The sequence below is a fragment of the Mycetomoellerius zeteki genome, unplaced genomic scaffold (genome assembly GCF_001594055.1).
Source record: "Mycetomoellerius zeteki isolate Tzet28-1 unplaced genomic scaffold, Tzet1.0 scaffold168, whole genome shotgun sequence".
In the NCBI taxonomy this organism is placed as follows: Eukaryota; Metazoa; Arthropoda; class Insecta; order Hymenoptera; family Formicidae; genus Mycetomoellerius; species Mycetomoellerius zeteki.
This window is the reverse complement of record NW_017256633.1, coordinates 928,650-935,440: the sequence shown is the minus strand read 5'-3', so window position 1 is coordinate 935,440 and position 6,791 is coordinate 928,650.

Here is a 6,791-nt window from a genome sequence, read left to right as displayed (position 1 = left end):
TGCTGAACCATTATAGTACGGTTTTTTCGATAAATACTTCGATATAAAATATTCGAATACTCGCGTGAAAAGTGGAACGTGTAAAATCATCTACAACGAACGGACCAACCAATTACGGCGAAATCTCTTGAGTCGTTACAAGATATCGCGATAAGATCGTGACCCTCGCATCCACTTTAAAGCGCGTCCCGTGAGTCACCGCCTTAAAACCACTCGGCGACAAAGAGCGGAAGGGGTTTCCGCCCTCTTTGGTCCAAGATTTAATGCACGTTGGTTATCAGAGTAATCACGAAACTCACCCCACGTTTTCCCCGCCCCCTACTACTGCTACCCCGTCGATTTCCCCGGCGTCCCGCGATCACGGAGCGACCGTTGATTGAAACGTTCTGATTGCGTCCCCCAGGGGGCGGCATGCGGGTGCCACATGGGGGTGATCACCCCGGCCGACCCCCTCCTACGGAACGTACCCACTTATTTGGTAGTCTAATGTCTAATACGGACGTCACCGTGACGAGGACGTTGATGATGTCGACGGCGGCGGGATCGAGAACAATGCGACCCCCGAAGAGTCCGGATTTGCGGCCGAGGAGGCGGGTCCTTTCGTTCTGTTTGCCGTGGCTCCTAATATTATTTTTACGCGCTAACGTTTTTAAAGAGCAATTACTGCCACTTTACATCTCTCGCGTTCATACATTTCATTACAGTATTAAATTTCATCTATCGACAATAGCAAAAATGTAGAAAAAGATATCCAATTCTTATTGATAATCTCAACAGTTGCGATAAAATAATTATATATACATATAAATAGAAATTGAATCGATAAGAAATTAAGAGAAATAATTCTATTTTCGGTCAAAGCGGATCTTGGTGCTTAATAATATTTATATACAAACACATGTATTTTTCAATTTTTATAAACTACTAATTCAATTTGCTGGACTTGAAACGCAATCACAAACTAAATCTGAAATATTAATATCTCAAATTAGATTCATCAGAAATTTAATAACGGTGCTAATAAGCATAATTTTAAAGACCTAAAAATCAACTAAGTCTTCTGACACATGCAATCATTTGCAAAACTGCACGTCTTGCATAACGTTAGAGAGAGAGAGAGAGAGAGAGAGAGAGAGAGAGAGAGAGAGACCCTAATTATTCGAATTCCTATCAAGCGTATCATCATTAAACTTCTCGATGAGAACGTTTTCTCGTTCCGTATGACGCGCCGGCATGAAAATCGAGAACTCATGGCGCGAATTGAAAATTCGGCTGAGATAAAACGAAGGCGAAGAAAAGTCGAGGGAAAGGAGCCGGAACCATAGGCAATTTCTCGCGCCCCTGCCGCGATAAAGCGTAGCCATGGCGTGCGCGACCGCCGAGGATACGGCGAGAAGGAAGCCAGAAAAGAGAAGGAGCACCGAAAAGTCTTCCGCGAGAAAAGAGGAAGGCAGGTCGACACACCGAGTCGAGGAGAGAGGATGTCCTATCAACGTATTTCAAAGATAAGCCTGCCCACCCTACTGTAACGGCGACCCCACAGCCGGGCCATCAGCCATAATAACAATCCGATATGATTACGCCATAATCGTAACGCAGCCAGCTGCGTCGGTCGGGTGGGACGAAATTACGCCAGTGAATTGAGATACCGTGTTTACGTCTTTCAAAGTGCTCGCATAAACAAAATTAAACGACTCCGGGGCTACCCCTCTCTCACCCCCGTCCATTCGGGTGTGCATACCGCGCGTTAACCGCGCGCTGTGAGAATAAGTGGAAGGACATTTTCGGCGACGTCACGAAGATCGCTCGAAGAAGAAAGGGAAACGATGAATTTTATACGAAATATAGAACGGACAGAGAATATAAACCGCCGATTAAGAATATCCGCGACGCAATCAATTAGAAGCTCTGGCGCGATTTGCGATGTAATGAAATAGATACGTGAATGGCAAAATCTTTCTCACTTAATTCTATAAGCGGAATATTAATATTAATATTAATTATATATTTTGCAAAATTCTCTATTAAGATTTGCTTATTTATAATTACAGTTACCAATGTGTTAACATTGTTAATTTAATCCTCTGCCTGCAATCATATTTTTACTTTCTCCATTTAGACCACTTTTTTTACTTGTATTATGGTTTTCAAAAAATGTGGATTATTTTTCAACATCTCTATTATCAAATATTGTATATATAACAAGATATTTTAAGCAAACAGATCAAACTCCGCTATTATCTCTTTATTTCGGAAAAATTTGAGTAAAATTTTACTTATGCCAAAAAGACCCAGATTGCAAACAGAGGATAAAAATGATTTAACACGACTGCAACTAACTCCAAAAGGTACAGATATCTCATTGGAATTAAAAAAATCAAATTTATCAAAATTTATACTGTATAGAACGGTTTGCTATTTCGCAAGAGAATTTATTAAAAATTAATTAAAAAACATGACCAATATCAATTAAGAAATTCATATCACCATGACTTTCACGGTAAAACGTGTTCAGCATCGAAGCATTAATTAAACATTGAAATGTCACTGGTGGTTTTGGCCAGCACCGATAGCTTTTCACAAAAATAATTAGCCATTTGCGCAATAAGTTACGGGTCGGACGTTTAATAAACCAACGGGGGCTCGTTACGCTGGTTGACGCAAAATATCGCCCCGCGACATCGGCACGCGAGATAAAATACAGAACGCCAACAGCGCGAGCATGCGTCAGTCTCTCGTTCTCTATTTTTTTTTGTCTCGCCTATAACACAATGCCGATATGTTTTTAATGATTCGCGTCACGAAATACCAATGCCGATCGCACAATGCACCGGTCCTCGTGTAATCGCGGTTCCATTCCGCGCATAATGCCCAACAGTCACATTCGACGCGTCGAAATCGCGGTGATTCTTTCGGTCCTATGGCACGTTTAATCGTAATTTCGGTATACGACAATTATCGTTCGTCACAAAGTCAAACTGAGATGCATCGCCACCCACGAATCTATAAAGCGCTATCCACCGCACGTGTTAATGTCCGAACACACGGCGTATAAAATCGATCGCAAAATAGTCTTAGCCGTTATATGAATTATACTTTCACAAACATGGGCGACAGTTTATATCGACAATACTGTACTGTCGAATATGTATAAAGAAATTTTAGTTTCAGATTCTAAAATACTTGGATTTACACTTATGGTATTGTTACTCGTTTTAAAAAACGCATCAGATGAATTGTAACGTATTCAGAATAAAATTTCATATTTTAAAATGCGAATAATAATAATAAATGTTGTATTTATGATATTTTTGTGCTCTAAATTAAATTTTTATAAATTTTTAATTATATATATATTTTATATACATGCTATTATTTTCATAAAGTCATTGCGTCAAAACAAAGTATAATTTAACACTCACCGATACGATGCGCAACAGAGGAGGTACAACTACGTTATTAACTATGTTGGCCTGTAAAATACAAAAATATTCAAATTACAGTAGCACTCAAAATAATTAAATAAAATAATTAATATTTCAAAGCATTATTATTACGAACAATAAATTTTTAGTTTTCTGTTCCAATAGAAATATTTAATGAAATAATTTTAATATAATTTTCGATAAAAAAAATATTTCTTGAAATAAATAATAATAGTTATAAAATAAATAATAATAAAATAAATAAATATAAATAAAATAAATAATAAACAAATAGTAAATTACTCACCTTATGGTTGCTCCGCCCGATGCCATCCAGGCCTCTTGCGCCTCTTTTGTTTCCCAGTTGCTGATTCTTCATGGCATTTGCATTGACTTGCACAAAACTCTTATCAGAGAGACTACGCATCGGAAATTGATAATTCCGAAGTAGAGATTAGAATTTAACCAATTAGAACAAAATGGATTAAAATTAAATTAAATTATCTAATTGATCGAATTTTAATCTTTGCAATCTTCAATTTCCAATGAGTACTCTGATAAAGGCTGAACATTCACAAAAACAAGATTAATTACGATGGCGCATTATTTTACATAACACTGCCGACGTTAATCGCTCACACTACGCACTTTATCGCATGGCGTACGAAAAATAATGTAAAATAAGCATAAAGCTAAATCCACCCAAATGAATGCAACGAACGAGATTTTAACGATGAAAGGTTTTAACAATGTAAATATATTATAGCTTTCCGTTATTTAAACTATTTTGATTTGATCAACTATTAGTAGATATATTACTCTCAATCAAAAAATAGTAAGCAGACGATACTTAAGTATAGGTGAAAAATTTTAAATACAATACAGAAAATATCTAACTATTCAGAGATATGGTTAAAAAGACGATTAAATATTATTTTATAAAAACAATGACTTATAATTTCAATTTTTTCGCTTCAACTTCCAATTCAAATAAATAAATCGTGTAAAATATTTGCTTGGATAAGTAAATTGCTACTTATAATTACTTATATATATAAGTAGCAATTAAAAGAGTTAATCGTGCATATCGACAAGTGTGATGGAAAGATTATGTTCGACATTTTCGAGTACTTGTCGTGATCGCGTGTCGAAGGGGGTAATACGATGACATGGGGAACAGCTCGTACCGTATTGTCTGCTGACTCGAGTCTCACGAACGTAAATAAAGTAACTGCGTGTATACAAAGATACATCGTAAAACTCGAGCACCATGTTGCCAAATTTTATTGGCATTGCGTAATTTTTAATGTACTGCAAAACAAATATACGTTGAATATTTATTGTATTCATATCAATTGTTATTGAATGCTCGATATATCTCACTTTTCGTATCGGTTTTTCATATCTGGTATCCATAAACACAATAGATACAGACAGTGCAAAGAAAAATTCCCTAATCTTACAATTACCTATGCTTCGTTAGAAAGAGCAGTTATTAAATCCTATTAGCATCTCTCTTCAACTTGATATTTGAGAGAAAGAGCGGTACGGATCAAATTATTAAACCGATAGTGACAATTTCGTAAAAATATGCAGTCTATAGTATCTATTACATCATTCGATTTGATTCAAGTATTCGAGTTCTCGATCTCAAAATAATCGACAGATTATATTCAAGTCAGAAAGAAGTTCTAAGCGCGAAATATATTCAAATTCGAGCATCGTCAAACAAATAATTATTGCCTGCAAATATCGTGAAAAGATCATTCCTATTCCTTGCAACTCTAATTTCTATTTTGATAAATAATCTCAGAACTCATAATCGTCGATTGAAAAAATCACGTATGTAATAATAACTAATTGTTCGCGAGAAATTGTCCTAGATTTGCGATCGCGTATCAAGAGATAATGTAACACATGGAGCGACTCGTACCACTACTTGCCGACACGAATCTCCTGCAAAAATAACATAGACAGCCTTGACACGTAATAGCATACGTCACAAAACAAACATTGTACGCCGAACGCCGTGTGTCGGTTATAATGTGTCATTACTATGAAACATTAAAATATTGTTATGAAACAAATGTATGTCAACGTTCTATCTCTTAAATTCCAAATTAGTTTCAAAAATGAAAAATTACAATACTTTACGTTGTGTTTCGAATATATGTCCATCAATGAAAATAATTAATTCCGTTTAAAAACTTAATGGAAATATTGTTACTTAAATCTTAATTCAATAAAATATGTGCAATTCGATATGTATGACATATAAATTTTACTCTTGAAATAATTATTAGATTTAATCATTCTTTCGAATAGAGTAATAAAACACAAAAGAAATTGTTAAAATATGTTCAATTAAAAAATATAATATATCCTCGCGCGCGCGCGTTTTAAAAAAACAAAAGATATTTACGTAAATCAATTAACTATGATTACTTTATCCCTCAATTGTGCGATTTCAATAAATCGAGAAAACTAGATTAAATTATCGCGAAAAATATAATGATTATATAATATTTTTATGTATTAAAATCACGCAATTTTTTTACTTTCGAAAAAATTAAAATAATTATAATAAATTAATTTCTATATATATTTATGTAGTCAAAAAACAAAGCTTTTTTCTTAAATAAATATTATATTTATATATACCAATAATATTACTGATATACTGAGATAAAAAAAAGATATATAAGTTTGAACAAAAGCTTATCGCTGTCTTATTAAAAATGTATATGATCGAGAGAACCCAATATTATCATTCAGAACATATTACATTGACTCTCAAGATTCATTTATTATAAATTATATTTCAAAACTACTTCCAGCTGAAGTTTCGACAGAGAAACGTAGCCCTAAATATTGCCCTTGTACCTATATTCAAATTGCTCGAGAGTTTCAAGATCCTGCAGGAATCTAAAGTTTAAGACTTTATAAATAGGGAGAATCTAGGAACAAATACTAGAGATTCTGCATCAATCTAGAGACAAGAAAATCGCGCGAGTCCGAAACTTTGTTTGATATCGACGTTCGACAGACTCCCTCTCATCGGTGTCATCTCGGTAGTTTCCCGAGGAAGTGGAGGAGAAGAGGAGGGACAGACGAGGTAGCTGAGGGATATTCCGGTCTCCGCGAAGATCCGGACAATGCGCCCTCGACGTCACTCTCGATGCTCGCAATGTCGACGATGGGGGCGCGACGAGAGGACGAGGGACTTAGAATCCGGATAGGAGGAGGAGATCGCTCGACGAGGCGTAGAAAAAGACGAGGAGCGCCAGCCACGCGGTCGCGAATGATGGAAAGCGATAGAGCTTCGATCAACAGTCAGCTGACGAGGAACGAGCATAATAGCGATGA